General features: G+C 37.2%; 1 protein-coding gene across 2 annotated transcripts in view; it reads left to right on the top strand.

The window, feature by feature from the left end:
- The window catches only part of hap1 (huntingtin associated protein 1), a 233,793-nt gene that overhangs the window by 133,010 nt on the left and 83,381 nt on the right, over positions 1–17,402 (top strand). The gene's annotated exons all lie outside the window — the stretch shown is intronic.

Here is a 17,402-nt window from a genome sequence, read left to right as displayed (position 1 = left end):
AGCCTCTCCTCTGGGTTCCATCACCAGACTAATGGCCAAGCCGAGCGGGCTAACCAGAGTATCGGTCGTATCCTTCGCAGCCTTGCCTTCCGTAACCCCACCTCTTGGGCCAAGCAGCTTCCTTGGGCTGAATACGCCCACAATTCGGCTCCGTCCTCCGCCACCTCGCTTCCGCCGAGCCGCGAATAAGCATCATATTAAGAGTCCTCGTTATGTCTGTGGTCAGAGAGTGTGGCTTTCCACTCTTAACCTTCCTCTCCAGTCCGTCTCACGCAAATTAGCCCCTAAATTCATCTGACCTTTCCGCGTTATTGGGGTCCTTAGCCCCGTCTCTGTCAAGCTCAAGTTGCCGTCCCATTTGCGTCGCATCCATCCTGTCTTTCACGTTTCGTGCCTTAAACCCGTTGTTAGCGCTCCCCTGCACCCCACCGCCCCTCCAATCCGCGTCGAGGGCTCTCCTGTGTACACTGTCCACAGGTTGTTGGACGTTCGTCCTCGTGGACGTGGTCGCCAGTTTCTGGTCGATTGGGAGGGATATGGTCCCGAGGAGAGGAGTTGGATCCCCACCCGGGACGTCTTGGATCGCTCGCTCATCGAGGACTTCTATCGCTCCCGCCAGGCCCCTTCCTCGGGAGCGCCAGGAGGCTCTCGTTGAGGGAGAGGTATTGTCATGTTCCTGTCTCTTTCTCTTTCCCCCCCTGCTGGTCATTTTCATACTCACGCTCCCCTCTGGGCACTTGCTCACTTACACTTTGTCGCAGCTGTTCCTTGTTACTACTGCTAGGCTCATTCATTTTACACCTGTCCCTCCTTTCCTCTCTGATTAGCGTCTCTATTTCTAGTTCTTGTTTTCCTTTGTTCTCTGCCAGAGTATTAATTTTGTGTGCAGATGTGTTACCTCACGATCTTCTGTCTAGTCTTGTTCTGTCCAGGTACACTCTGTTATCGAACCAATCTAACCAATTGCTGGTGCTTACGCTAATTCTATGCCCTACCCAGCTCGCCTGCCGCTGAATGCTGAGACCAGGACTCTCAGTGGGCATCACTATCTACGGCCGTCAGCCAACCTTTTGTTCTATTTCCACAGACCGGTCATCCACCCGGGTCTACCGCCTGTGTTGCTTTTTGAAAGAGACTTTATGTTTGACGGCTCAGCGGCCGACTTGCCAATTTATAATTAAAGAACTGTTGACTTGCCTTCGCCTTTGGATCCTTTCTCTCACCTCCTGACAGTTTTATATTTAAGCTGACATGCTGTGCTGTATATAGAGTGACGTACACCCTAAGGGTTACAATTTCCTTCATAATGGCAGCAGCTGCTGGTTTTATTAAATAAGAGAGGACACCAGTTCAAGTGTAAATATAGTTTTCATGTTTGTGGAAAAAAAAATCATTGGACTTAAAGTCCACATGAAATTAAATGGTACGTTTTTTGGCTTTTAGTATGAATATGTTAGCCTTAGTATACTGTTATCTATAAGCGAGTGTGCTCCAAAACAGTGACATAATTTGCATTTAGAAGATATAAGCATTCAAAACTTGCAGTTTCTCACTTTTGCCAATATGGGTCAATGATTTTGATGACGTCACTCTGCACTTCAGCTTCTCATCAGATTTTCCGTCCAATCAAATGCTCTCTGGAATCTCAAGCATCCCTACACTGACGCTGAAGCTGTGGCTGAAATTGGTGACTTGTTCACACAATTAAAAAATGTTTTTATGGCGAATGGCACATAATGCACTACATAGGGAATAGGGAACAAGTCAGAGAGTGTAAATATGCTTTCTATTTCTGGTTTAGCGTTAATGTCACACGAACTGATGCAGCGTGCACACAGTCTGCTCCGGTCCAGAGACACGATGGCACAGAGCAGGTCATAATATAGCAAAACATATTGGACCCATTTGAATTCTACACAGAGTGCTATAATAGCAAATGAGCTGTTCCGCAGGGTCCTAAAGTCAGTTCTCAAGTTTATCTCTTCAGTATGCACTGTAAGAAACTTAAAAATAAAAACACAGTAATTAATGGCAGCAAGTGACAAGTAACTTATTGTAAAATATTCCAACCCTGATCTCACGGCAATTCGTACATATTTTACGAAGTGGCTAATTCATACGAATTTGTACGACCTCACGCGTGCGAATTTGTATGATTTTTGCTAAATTCGTATGAATTCGTACAAATTACCTACCTCAAACCCGCCCCTAAACCTACCCGTCACTGGGGTTTAGACAAAATGTACAAATTCGTACGAGTGAGGTCATACAAATTCGTACGAATGAGGCACCCTTGTAAAATACGTACAAATTGGTCGTGAGATAGCGTTGAATATTCACAGTAATAAACTGGCAGCAATTGTGAAGTAACTTAATGGATAAGAAAAAAAATATTTTCTTTTATTTATGCATATTAGAGAGGACAGTGAAGAAACTGACAAGAAAGCATGGGGTGGAGAGAGGGGAGTGGGATCAGCAAAGGAAACTTGAGGCAGGAATCAATCTCGGGTCACCAGAGGCGCAATTGCACTGTGTGTCAGTGTCCTAAGCACTAGGCCATCAGCACTGACTGGTTCTGTTTTGTTATATATGTTTAGTTATTACTATTTTTATTATATATATATATATATATATATATATATATATATATATATATATATATATATATATATATATATATATATATATATATATATATATATATATACTGTATATATATAAAATAAGTGCAAATCATGTGCACATCCAATGATTTGAATATAAATATATATTTATCGACAGTCACAGTTAAACAGCTCATTATTCACAAGCTTCATTATTCATTCACTTATGTGTTGAAAACAATAAAATCTCTGAACTGGTGATTTTTTTTAACATTTTTTTGAAGTTTTATTAAAGCATACATTTGCTTCTTGTATTCTCTATTCATAGTGAAAATGTAATTGAATTACAGTGAGGTCAATTTAAATGTAGTAATTGGCTGGCAACCCAGCTGCCAGTGTACTGTGTTTTCCATACACACATAATAGGTTACTGTGATTTTCTACAGAATTTAGTTGGTTACTGTGATTTTCTACAGTACATAATTGGTTATTGTGTTTTCTACATTACATTGGAAGTTACTGTGATTTTCTACAGGACATTGCAGGTTACTGTGACTCACAGTACATCTTTCAGTACTGCAATTTTTGACTGGATCTACAGTATTCACCTGTGAACGTGTATACAGTCATTTCCTGTGCACAAACAAAGTGTTTTTTACCGTGTGCATTCAGGTACACATATGGACATCATAAAACAATTTTTTGGAATATAATTTTTAGTTTTAATTTTGAGCATTTCTTAGGTTTTTCTATGTATACTGAAGCATTCCACGCATTCCATTTTCCACGCATCCTTTGTGTGTGTGTGTGTGTGTATTCGTGGTTCAAGTGCGACAAAAGTCACGAGGTAAGGATGAAGGTTAAAGTGATATGGAGGAGATTAGGAGGAGAAATGGCTAGACAGACTCTGCATTCGGCACTGACAAGTAAGAGATAACACTGGTGCCATGCATTTTTCACGTTTCAAATTCACATTCTCAGCATGATTATATTCACTGTTTTGTTTTAGTAACAATTTCATATTAAATCTAAAAGGGAAATGTATTACACTGTGGCTGTCAAATGCAGCTTTGCCGAGCTCAACGGCTCTGACCAAGCTGTGAAACACTATTGTCTATTTTTAAAAGGGGAGGAGCTGCTCGATATGTCCTGCCCTATTCCTTCCTGCTTTAGTGGAAATTACATCAACACATTGAATAACGCTACACATTTCAAGGCACTCCAGTGGGCCTTTAATTAATACAGACCTGTCGCTCTCACATCTGTGGTCATTTGAGAGACTGATTGGTTGATTGGAATTTTGTTACAGGATCAACAAGATATTGATCCAGGAACATGTTGCACTTGGTGAAATGAAGGAGACAGGAAGGACAGCTGATCGTCCTTGCAGTGCCAAACCATGTGTAAATATGTATCCCCTGAGATGTGAAATTACAAAAGCCCAGTTTGGGAGAGTGGAGTAACATCTCACAGAAAGAACTGGCAAATCTGGTGCAGTCCACGAGGATGAGATGCACTCTGTAGTACTTGGTTAGTAAGTGGTAGTAAACAGGCACGTGCGGGGGGGGGGGGGGCGGGGGCGGGGGGGGGCGGGGGGGGGGGCGGGGGTGGGGGCTTTGGGTGCTCGAGCCCCTGCCCTTTTTCAAAATGAATCAAAAGTGCCCCTCTCAGACAAATATCAATGATAATATCGTGGTCAATAAAACTAAATAAATGTGATTATTATAACATGACAATGTATACAATAGTAACGAACGGCTCAAAAGTCGGATAATTTCTGTTGAGGCATTGCCATAACGCGTTGCTATGAGTTGCGTGCGTTTTGATTGACTGCTGATTTTCCACTGTTCGGAAACGGCTCTCGAGCCAAATATGGTCCTTTCAGAGAGTGTGTGGCCTCACGGGAAAAAAGTAAGCCAATATTTTTTTTTTCATCCATAATCAGAGCTAATGTGTTGATTTAATTACAAATCTATATATTAGCTATATATTTTAAAGTATTACACAATTCACCAATGCCCGTTTGTCATGTATATACACCAAACAATCGTGATCTGGCAAAGCAAGTTCAAATTCCATAGAGAAAGAGCGACACGCGTCATAATCTGAAGACCACGCCCACCGGGGGGGGGGGGGGGGGGGGGGGACAATCAAACCGTCTCCATTGACTTTGCATTGCGGGAGGCTGCCTACTCGTCATTTCGGACTTATTACAAAAAACTGAACAATGTATAAAAGCTGATATGTGACAAAGTGAACTGCAAACAAGCTAAACAAAACCCAGAGGTAAAAACCCAGACGTTTTTATAAGCTGTTGACCCAAAAAACGAGCGTTTAAGGACAAAAAAGTGGATTCAGGCCATTGAGACAGAGCGCTACAGGTCATATTACACTGAGAACTACTGCGACTAGAGGGGAATGTAATCAACGACAGGAAATATAACATATAAAACGGATATTTGGATATTTGACTTAACAGTGACAAAATGTTTACTGCACACATACACATACTGAGACATACTGAGTGGCAGGATCCCAAAATTTACCCATTCTTCCTGCTGAAGCGTCACTTCGTATTGCCTGTATCCACTTTTATCTTCTTAAACGCTCGTTTTTTTGGGTCGACAGCTTATAAAAACTTATTTCTGTGTTTTTTAGCTTGTTTGCTGTACACCTTGTCACATACCAGCTTTTATACATTGTTCTGTTTTTTGTTATAAGTCCGAAATGACAATGAGGCAGCCTCCCGCAATGCAAAGTCAATGGAGAGCGTTGGATTGTTTCCCCCCCCGGTGTGGGCGTGGCCTAAATACGCTCTGTCTGCTCTGGGCGATGTGAAACGGTAATTTTCTGTTCTTATTCATAAATCGGTTGAAAATTACATGGACAGACGAACTAACGTTTGTGGAACGATTTCCTGCGGTTTGTCTAATTTTATAAATTGCATCACTGACAAAATGGATTTTAACAGACAACAAACAAATCCCTGCACAAAACCACAGCAGCAAACATGGCATTAATGGTAAGTAGTGTTGAATTCACTTGTATTTATGTATATTGAGACACCGTTTACTATTTCATGAAACTATCAAAGTTAACAAAACCCAAGTGCCACCGGCACCTACAGGCCTATTAAGCGAAGTGTAGGCTGGCGAAATGGTTACATGAAAGGAAAGGACTTATTACCATTTTTTAATATTATGTAGCATTATGAAAGAAGTCTCTTATGTTCATCAAGCCTGCATTTATTTGATAAAAAAACAGCAATATTGCGAAATATATATAAAAAAAATGGTTTTCAATTTTAAAATAATTTAAAATATAGTTTATTCATGTGATCACAGCTGGATTTTCAGCATCATTACTCCACTCTTCAGTGTCACATGATCATTCAGAAATCATTCTAATATGAGGATTTAATGTCAATGATGGAAACTGCGATACTCTTTTCAAGATTCTTTGATTAATAAAAAGTTAAAAAGTATATATAATAATATTTCACAATATTAGACTACTGTTTTTTCTGTATTTTTGATTAGCCTAAATAAATGCAGGCTTGATGAGCATAAGGATATATATATATATATATATATATATATATATATATATATATATATATATATATATATATATATATATATATATATATATAGCCCCTTTTTTACATTTGAGCCCCTGCCCCTGACGAACTCTCTGCACGGCCCTGGTAGTAAATGTTAAAGGACAACTCCAGTGAAAAATGAACCTAGGGGTAATTAACACATGGTTACCGAGTAGATCGTTCTCTGGGATGCGTTTTCATGAAAATCGAATGTAAAGAGTTTTATCTCTAAAAACAGATTAGCTTATAACGCTATTATATGGGGCACAGAATAAGTAAAATTAAATCGCTAGTTAATACCACTAACAAGGCTCAAAATAGCCTCACACTAACACTGTAGCATAATGAGGGTCCCTACATGCAAACCGAAGCATTGAGAACTTTGTAAGTACAAACAGTTTAATAAGAAGATACTTTAAAAAAGACAGTACATTACGCGTATACAGACAGGAGCCATCTTGGAAAACAGTCTAGACAAGTCGAGCCACGAACGCTGTGCTAAGTGATGAACTGTGACTTGGAATCTTTTTGTTAAAAATATTGAAATATTGACACCTTCTTCCCTGGTTAGTCAACCATATATTTTAATAAACAGATATAATTCATGCATTTCCATGTAATTAGATTTCACAAACTTAATTCCCATCGACCAGCTCACTTAGCACAGCGTTCGTGGCTCGACTCGTCGAGACTGTTTTCCAAGATGGCTCCTGTCTGTATACGCGTAATGTACTGTCTTAAAGTCAAACTCGCTCAAATCCCATATGCTTGCCCATTTTTCCTGCTTCTAACACATCAACTTTGAGGACAAAATGTTCACTTGCTGCCTAATATATCCCACCCACTAACAGTGCCATGATGAAGATAATCAGTGTTATTCACTTCACCTGTCATAATGTTATGCCTGATCGGTGTACATATAATAGTCAGTGCTGTTTGGGGGATAATTAGTTTCTAAATTCTGCAACAGAAAAGTTATAAATCAAACTTAAAGGAAAAGTTTACCCAAAAATGAAAATGTTGTCATAATTTGCACCCTAAAGCCTGGGACACACCAAGACTTTTTCCGGTGTGTTCCGCACCATTGGCTCACTGTCTGGATTTTTTGGGCCGATCCAAAATGTAGAATCGGGGTCGAGCTGTTGGTGAGATAGAGAACTCTGATTGGCTGTTCAGCTTAGCGAACGAGTCAGTGCACGAGAATCTTCTTTTGTGTTTAACAGAAGAAAGAAGCTCATAGGGTTGGAACAACTTGAGGGTGAGTAAATGATGACAGACTTTTAATTTGTGGGTGAACTATCCCTTTAATAACTGCAGCCAAAATAGAGAGACAATACAAGGCAACTGTCTGTCACCCAGGAACATTGTCAGCCAAAAGGATATATCTATAAAAAGTCTCTCTAAAAAAAACTGCAGATTTACTCAAAGTACATGCATGATAGAGCTGCCAGCTAGAGAACAAGACTTTCCATTGTCTCTTCACATCACACTCCCATCAGTAGTCACACCTTTCACAACAGGTGATAACATGGTTGTAGGAAGAAGTCATCAGAAGTCTGACATCGTGAGAAAAGTACATAGTATCTGTCTGTATGCCAGGCATCCCTAATGCAATTTGACTTATGATAGAAACATGTAAATCCAGGAATCTGATATATCCTGAACGAAACAATAGAAGGGGGCTGTGGAGGACAGAGATAGATAGAGGGACATTAGGAGGTACACACCTAGCTAAACATCCTCTAGCAAATGTTTACACTTTTCCTTGTTGTCATGGCATTAGTGCATGAATGGGAGATGATTACATGGGCAAGTTCAAGCCACGCAAGCCACTTCATGACTGTTATTCATTCAGGTGGTGCTCGCACAAGCATTGAGGGTGTTACACAGTGAGATGATGTTTATGGAGGAAGGTATCTGAAACTTTACAATGTTAAAGCAATGTAAGATGAACCAGTGGGTAAATTGGGTCACCCCAAAAATCTCAGGATCTGTGCAAATTTCAAAGATTTCCCATCATAATATTGGAAGAACATAATGAGCCAAATTTTTTCTTGTCAACGTGAATTTCCAGTATAGCATAAATTGCTCTTTATGTCAATTCAAATTTATCTGGATCAAAAATATATTCAACAATCAAAATGATGTCACTAAAACTATTTACATGAAGTACTTCGTAACCAGTGTTGGGGGTAACATAATCGGTTACAAGTTACATAATCAGATTACTTTTTCAAGTAACTAGTAAAATAACGCATTACTTTTACATTTACAAATTAGAATATCTGTGATACTTTTTCAGATAAGCAATGCAAGTTACTTCACTTTTTTTTCTTTAAATTTTTTACTATGTTTTTACACTTGTTTCCCCAGAATGACACCTCTTCTGTTCCCATGTTGAGAGAAATCGTGAGTAAGCGCAGAGGCGTTGTGTGCGCTGTGTGTGAACATGATAGTTATTATAGTTCTAGACTAAAAGTGAGCATGCATTTACTCATCTTACTTGTATTGCTGAAAATCAATAAACACTCAGAATATTAAACAAACCTGCAATAATTAAATATGTTAAATAACAAAAGTACACTTTATGTATTTAGTGTAATCTCACTTTATTAACCAATGTCTTTGCTGCTGACCTTCGATGATCCAATTCAACCTCCTGCATCCTATTTTTCTCCAATCCAGGATGTCAGCACATCTGAACTGTTTCTTTGAGCTGCTCCTTCTACTGTACAGGAATGATTTTATCTTTTCCTTCAGCCTGAGGCTTATTCATTTAACATTTGTTGTGAAAGGGCTTCTACATTTGCCAAAAATAGAACTTTTTTGTTATTAAAAAACAAACAAGCAAGCCCAGCCCAGATGAGAAAAATAAATGGACAAGTAACATAACGCATATACTTTCCATTAAAAGTAACTAAATAAAGCTACTTTTTTAGGGAGTAAAGCTATATTGCAACACATTCATTTTAAAAGTAACTTTCTCCAACACTGTTCATAACTGTTTCTATAAAAACAACAATATTAACTGAATCAACAAAACTATTAGTAAAAATTTCTTCAGAAATTAAGATAATAATATAATAATTCTAATAATAAGAAACCAGTTTTTTGTTTTTCATTATCCCCATACATTCCAGAGATGAAGCTGCCTTAAAAAGCTGAGGTAACAGAAATGAGAGAGGAACACACCATATTTCCTGGCATTCATTGGCGCATTGTGTTGTTGATTGTTTAGGCCAGTAATAGATCTTTTGTATCTTTTTCTTTTCTTTTCCAAAAATAAATATCTTCAGAGCTAAGTAAGAATTTGATTGTGTTTGGATTTCTTTGTATTTTAATTTATTTAACTTTGACCACTTACATGTAAAGAATAATGTACCAAACCGCTTTTAAGACAAAAAGAACAATCCAGGAGACCAAGAAATGTCATAAGAGATGAATCAGAGTTTGATCAAACATATAACAATAAGAATGCAATGTTATATAGGCTACCAGAAGAAAAAAAAACTTAAACCATACTGTAATAGTAAACAAACTGTAAAACATAATTCTGTAGATATAAAACTATTATTAAAAGGGATTTAAGGCTTTTCTGTTTAAAACTGAACTATCCATTAAAAAGGGGCATTTTTTCCCAAGGAGGAAAGGGAGTGCCGCCTGAAAAAAGTTTAAATTCAACAAACTTGTTTTTGTCTTACCCTGATTCACTATGGTAAGCCTATTATACATATTTTGGACCTGGCGGGGTGATTTTTGTGGGAAATTGCATACATACGTTACTCACCTTTGTGCAGGGTTGGGGAAAGTTACTTTTAAAATAATGAATCACAATATTGCGTTACTCCCTAAAAAAAGTAACTAATTGTGTTAGATTTGAGTTATTTTTTCTCACCTGGGCTGGGCTTGTTTGTTTGTGTTTTGATAACAACAAAAAAGTTCTGAAGAAAATGCAAATTCACACCTGTAGAGGTCAGAGTTATATATATATATATATATATATATATATATATATATATATATATATATATATATATATATATATATATATATATATATATATATATATATATATATATATATATAAAAAACTTTCAGCTCTTCTACCATTCTGGATTGAAGAAGAATGCAGGAGGAGAAGAAAATGAAACACAAATGTGATGTTTATCTAAAGTCATTTTTGCTTATTAGTATGGCTGAATGGGATCATTGAAAGTCAGCAGCAAAGACAATGGATAATAAAGTGAGATTAAATACTAGTGGTGGGCATAGATTAATTTTTTTAATCTAGATTAATCTCACTGCAATCTTGGAATTAATCTAGATTAAAATGGCTCATTTGAATTCTGCCGAAGGCATTCAGAATATGTGTGCTCGTAAGTGATTGTTTGTCTTTTTGTAGTTTGAATAATAAATAACTTCTGTCCCTTTAAGACCTGACGCACGCATGGATCCCACTGTTCCTGTGAGCTGGTTACGACTGTGTTTATGTTAAAACTCACCAAGATGGGCATTGAGACATTTCTGAGTGTTTTTGACCATTAACAAGCTGGAAAAAGGAGCTCATTTTTGCACTTGTATGTCAGTGGCGGCTTCATTGCGGTATATGTGTGTGTGCGCTTCAGATGCAATCTGCGGGAATTAGTAGAATTAACGTTATGTGTAACCCCGTGCAAAATTCAGACCGGTCACACCAATACTAACACGCAAAAGAAAAATCCAGCAGAACACCCATTCGCAATGTTCAGAGGATTAAAGGTGAACTATGTAAGATTTTTGCAGTAAAATATCAAAAAACCACTTGGCCAGTGTTATATATTTTGTTCAGTTTAGTACTTTTTTGTTCAGTTGAGTAGTAGTATGTTTCCAACTATTTGTAAATTGTGAGAAATTGCTATTTTTACCAAGGAACCGGGACGTGTGAGCTATGCGTTTGAGGGAGTCGCCTGTCGATTGCGTCATATCTGCGTTACCCTCGGTTTCCGCTTTTATTTAGCAGAAAAGCTGTACTCTCACTGCAGTGTGATCAAGTGTCATAGCAGCCGCCGAGCGAACGTCATTACTTCCTTTTCAACACACTCAGATATATCTAATACGATAAACAGAGTTGCGTTACCTCATTCTCATGACTGGAAAAGAGGAAGTGACGCCGGCGACCGTGTCATAATAAAAGTCCCACCGGCGACTATGCCATAATAACAGTCCCGCTCTTCAATCGCTCCTGCGGCCTTGCTCAGCTCCACAACACTCTGTCCTGCTCTGCTTCATACTACAGTCATGTTAATAATCGCATCCATGAACATGATTTCTGCCCGAGTCCTATCCTGACTCTTTCCCCTGACTCTGTCCTCAAACTTGGCGTCATCAAACTACGCCTTTGTTTTGAACAGGCGACCTCTAGTGGACGGAAAAGTTACATAGTGTAGCTTTAGTTTAAACGGACTGAATGAGAGGAGGCGGGTGCGTGTCAACTCACTGTCAGTCGGAGAGGAGAGCGCAGCTGATATCGATACTGTAGAAAATGAGTATCGAATCATTTCAGATATTTCAGTATCGATACATAGCGAAATATAGATATATTTGACAACACTAGTAGGCATACACACAGGTTCGTTCTCTCGCCCCCTACAGTGCAATTCGGCTAGGTATACATCCACGCTAAAATATCAAGGTGAAAGTCATCATAGCTTGCTTAGTATAGACCCAGCACCCAACCCAACTTTGAGAATAGATTAACGGCGATATTTTTTTTTATCGCCCGATAAGAGTCTCACGTTAACGCAGCACGTTAACGCCGATAACTATGGAATTCCAAACCTGCCATTATTACAAATAAATAAATACATAAATAAATATACAAATAAATGTAAAAAGGACAAAATAAATAAATAAATATATAAATAAATATACATAGAAAAGCAAAAAAACTAAAATAAATAATTATGTATACATTTATTTCCTTATTTATGTATATATTCGTTTTTTCCATATTTATTTATTTATTATTTAATTTATTTCCAGATTTATTCATTTCTACATTTATTTATTTCTACATTTATTTATTTTTACATTTATTTATTTCTACATTTATGTATTTCTACATTTATTTATTTCTACATTTATTTCTTCCTAAATGTATTTGTGCGTAGGGTAATGAGGAGGGCGTGGTTTACCTCAGACATAGCAATCGAGCTCAGAGTAGGCGAGGGCGAAGGGTTGAGGCCACAGTGACACCCTGTGGGCGACATACAACAAGTAAGCTATAGCTTACTGACGTTCATACTGTCTGTGACTTCAATAGGTATATAGTCAAAATTTTAAATCTTACTGTATGACATGGATAGGCTAGTCTTCATTCCGGACATGGCCGTAGAACATGGTCTGGTCTGGATTTGTAAAATGTCCTGGGCTAACAAACATGATCAGCAACATCTTCAACAGACAGGGACTCTGAAATGGATGAGCTTATATTTTCCATAGCGGTCAGAACACACAGAAAGGAACATATATATTTTATATGGCTTAAGACGTGTGATTAATAATAAGACCACACTAAGAAAACCCCATTATATTCAGTGATGCTGTGACTGTCCACATGTGAAGTGACGCCTCGTTCTATTTTGGATCTTTGAAATAGCCTGTGTTGTACTTTGTCACGTGTTGTGCATGTACAAATAGGAAATATGAATGTGAAGTGAATATGTGGTCTCGTTTCAAATGCATTGATCAATAAGCTTGTGTCGACTGTAGCCTATATATATGTGCAGCTTCCTTTCTGTGTGTTCTGACCGCTATGGAAAATATAAGCGCTTCCATTTCAGAGTCCCTGTCTGTTGAAGATGTTGCTGATCATGTTTGTTAGACCAGGACATTTTACAAATCCAGACCAGACGATGTTCTACGGCCATGTCCGGAATAAAGAGTAGCCTATCCATGTCATACAGTAAGATTTAAGATTCTGACCATAGGCTATACCTATCGAAGTCACAGACAGTATGAACGTCAGTAAGCTATAGCTTACTTGTTGTATGTCGACCACAGGGTGTCACTGTGGCCTCAACCCTTCGCCCTCGCCTACTCTGAGCTCGATTGCTATGTCTGAGGTAAACCACGCCCTCCTCATTACCCTACGCACAAATAAATGTAGGAAGAAATAAATGTATAAATAAATAAATGTAGAAATACATAAATGTAAAAATAAATAAATGTAGAAATAAATAAATGTAGAAATGAATAAATGTGGAAATAAATTAAAGAATAAATAAATAAATATGGGAAAAAATATATATATATATACATAAATAAGGAAATAAATGTATAAATAATTATTTATTTTAGTTTTTTCTATGTATATTTATATATATATGTATATGTATGTAAATATATATGTATTTAATTATTTTTTATAATGGCAGGTTTGGAATTCCATAGATAACGGCCCACCACTATTAAATACATATATTTGTGTAATTTAATATATTTAATTATTGCAGGTTTGAGTAATATTTTGAGATTGAATGTCACTGGTGTTATTAAAGCAGCACTAGGTAACTTTTCAACCTTTATAATAGATTTTCAAACCTCTTGTGATGATACATGGACTTACAATAGGTTGAATGACACGTCTGCCATAGCCTGACAGGGTCTGTATCGTTTTTAATCGTACTTTTAAACTTCGGGTTTCGGGTAGTAACCCGAGAAAAAAAAGAACTACAAAATTTGACTGCTTTACGGCATTACATCACTCCCCCCCCCACTTCCTTAAATTCGGACGTCCGAGCCAAACTATCATTTGTTTGCCGAATGTTATAGTCATGGCCGAAGCATCACAGAAAAATAAGAAAGCAAAGGTTTTGTCGGAGGAAAGCAAAAAGAGGAAACGAGAAAGTGATCGGATTTAAGGCAGGACGAGGATCAACATTGGGCCAGCGTTTGCTCGTTGGCGTGAGCTGGAGGAGGAGGGGCTACATTCTTGCAAGTAAATACATATGATAAGACGTACAAAATCATATTTTAGGATACCTAACATGTCTGTGATATTGGTTTATTTGTCTTGCCTCAAGCTATAATGCAAATCGATTTTTCAAATTTGCAGATTCATCTAGGGTAGCTTGATATTATAATATTGACGATATATGGTTATTACCTACCACTCAAACAATGAATTGAAGAATCATATAGATTCCGTAAAACGGTAACCAATAGACTAGGCTACTATAATGACGCTGGCTTGTAAACGTGAGCAACGCGATCATTTGGCGTTTGAAAAAAATAAAACCCATGAAATTATATTCATATGACATGCTGACATTTCACACGCGACGCAAGCAGAACACCTGCATGTGAACTCCTGCTGTGTTCAGGGCTATCATAGTTGTCATGTCAACAAATGCACGTGCGATGCATCCACTGATGTAGAATGACAGTTTACGACAGTAGTAGAGGACAATACTGTTTCCCAACTGTTGGGGGACCCCGAGAGCAAAAACTACCTAGTGCTGCTTTAATTAATACTGAATCTGTTTTGTTTTTTTGCAAGTGAAATGAGTAAATGCCTTCTCACATTTATTTTAAAACTATTTTGAAAAGATGTTGTAAATTTCAAAGTAATGTGTTACTTTACTTAGCTAATTAAAAAAAAGTAATCTGATTATGCAGCTCAAGTTACTTTTAATTTGCTACCTCCAACACTGCCTGTGCGTATCTCGTCATATCCGTAAATACTTTGACGCGTGTGGTGTGGGAGGGGCATAGGTTAGTTGTTACAACGAGGGAGAAAGTTGACTTGAAGGACGCTAAATCTCGAACCTCAGGGGAATCACCTGTTAATAAAAAGGCTGAACTGAGGAGAGTCTGCAGACAAATAGAGAACGTGACAGATTTTGTAATAAAATTAGAATTTGGCTTGTCCAAGATTTAATGGTAATCAGACAATTTTTGAAAAAGAGAAAATTACTCACTGCTTTCGACTGAATAACTTCTGTAGCTTTAATATGGATTAATCTATATTTAATTTATATTTTACAACAGATTATTTAAATCAATTTCAATAATTTGAATTACCTGAATAGGCTACTACCGTTTATTTAATTTGTGCTATTACTTGTAATTGGTTTATTTTTTCTTAGTTTATTGACTCTTGATTGTCTTTAATAAAGTTTGAACTTTATATAAGTTAGGCTAGTCGTTTTTGTTTTGGTATAGGCTACATACATGTTTCCATAGATAAACACTACCTGACACACGTCTGCACCTCATGACCTATCTATTTGGCACTTATCTTGGTTATATCACCATGATGTCAACTATTAATCATAGCTCAACCTAAACTGAACTAGAGCTAGAACAGATGAAGCTAGAATTGTGACAGTGAGAGAGTTTTACTCTATCTACAGAACATCAAGCCTATGCAGTGCATCCTTTTTTTCTTTTGTTTTTTTACATTTTATTGTTTACAGATGTTATAGGCCTAGTGTAGTTAGTAAACTTGTGCTATACATGGCTTTTGTGTGTATTTCCTTTTTCTTCTTTTTTGTAAATTAAAGGATAACGTTAACATAAAAAAAAAAAAACCCTTTGGATATGTAATTTTTTTGTCTAAAGTGAATTTTTCCGCACCCTGAATTTTGTCAGCACCCTAATTCAGCCTAATAAGCACTTTCACTATGATGTAAACTATTACAGGGAATTAAAACAATAATTGCTTAACTAAAATTCAAATGAGAAAATATGAAATTGTCATGGTTACAATAATTTTCTCTGCCTTGTGGCAGCAGGCCATTATCATACCTGAGTCAAAGCTGGTGCTCGCCTGGGCAAAACTGCCAATTTCATTCATTTTTCATGAGTAATAATAGTTATCAACTCTCCCATGAGCTCTTTGATGACAGCTCATACAGCAGAGAGAGAGAGAGGTGGGGTGGAGATCTGTTTATACAGTGAGTCATGAATGAGAGTCACCCAGACTAAAGCCCACAACAGAGACAGACTTGAGCACAAAAAGAAGAACAGATCAAGCAGATATTATATATATATACTGTATATAGAAAACTAATATCCTAATGCTAGTTGTATTTCTCTTGTATCACTCTGACAATGACAATTTATTCACATTTTTCCTTGATTTCAGGGTTCTGGTAACAATCGCAGGGTTTATTTTATGATAATAACTCATACAATTCGCAGGAACAATGTTTCATAATACCCCCCTGCCCCTTAATGCTCTATTGTTGATCAGTGAGGTAATCCAAGTTTATGCAAAGTTCCAGATGTGACCTGTTAAGAGGGTGATGGTGAAATGGTCAGATGATGTCACATCCCCCCCAGGGAGCCTGCAATGAAGGCAAATGCTCCGCAAGCATCAACAGACACAAAACACATGCTTAAGATCTTACAAATTTCACCACCCTTAACACCGAGTGCATGTTTAAAAAAGCTGCTAAATTACAAACCTTAAAACATGCACATGATGTAATTTTGCACACAAATCTTGTGCTCCTGACCTGTTACTGCTTATACCAATGAAACCACTCATTCATTTACCAGAGATTGCTTAGACAAACATAGCAACAAAAAACAAAAACAATTGAAACACCCTAGCAACTGCATAGCAACACCCTGGCAACCAACCACAACATCATAGAACTTTGTCGGAAAGAACACTGCATGAGCTGATTCTTGCTCAAATAAAAAGACATTTTTTTATTATGAAAAGATTTAATGAACTTCATACAAACGTCACAGTATGATGGTGAATGACTATATTTCTTTTTCTGGATATATTAATTTCTGGATGTATTCATATTCAAAAATATATTAAATATGCAATTCATGTTTACACTTTATTTCAGTAGTCCACTTTAGCCATTCTGTATAAGTAACTTTGAAACTACATGTCAACTAACTCTCATTTATTTGTAACTTCATGTCAACTTACTCTAGTTCATTTTGATATTTTGGTGGGCATAAAGTCAAAAATGTTAGTGTGATAGTTTAGACACTTATAGCGAAAATTTGACTTATAGGCACATGACACAACACAAGTGCCCTCTTGGTTTCAAATTATGACTTTACTTCTCACAGCTGCAGCCTGAGAACAAACTTTTGAACTCTGAAACGCTGATGTTTGGTTGCTTCCAGCAGGTTTATATACTGAAAATATTGAAAATAAATATTTAATTTTAAAAGTATCCTCACAT

This window comes from Gobio gobio, assembly GCF_949357685.1.
Source record: "Gobio gobio genome assembly, chromosome: 19".
Classification (NCBI taxonomy): domain Eukaryota; kingdom Metazoa; phylum Chordata; class Actinopteri; order Cypriniformes; family Gobionidae; genus Gobio; species Gobio gobio.
This window is presented reverse-complemented; position numbering and strand designations above follow the sequence as displayed.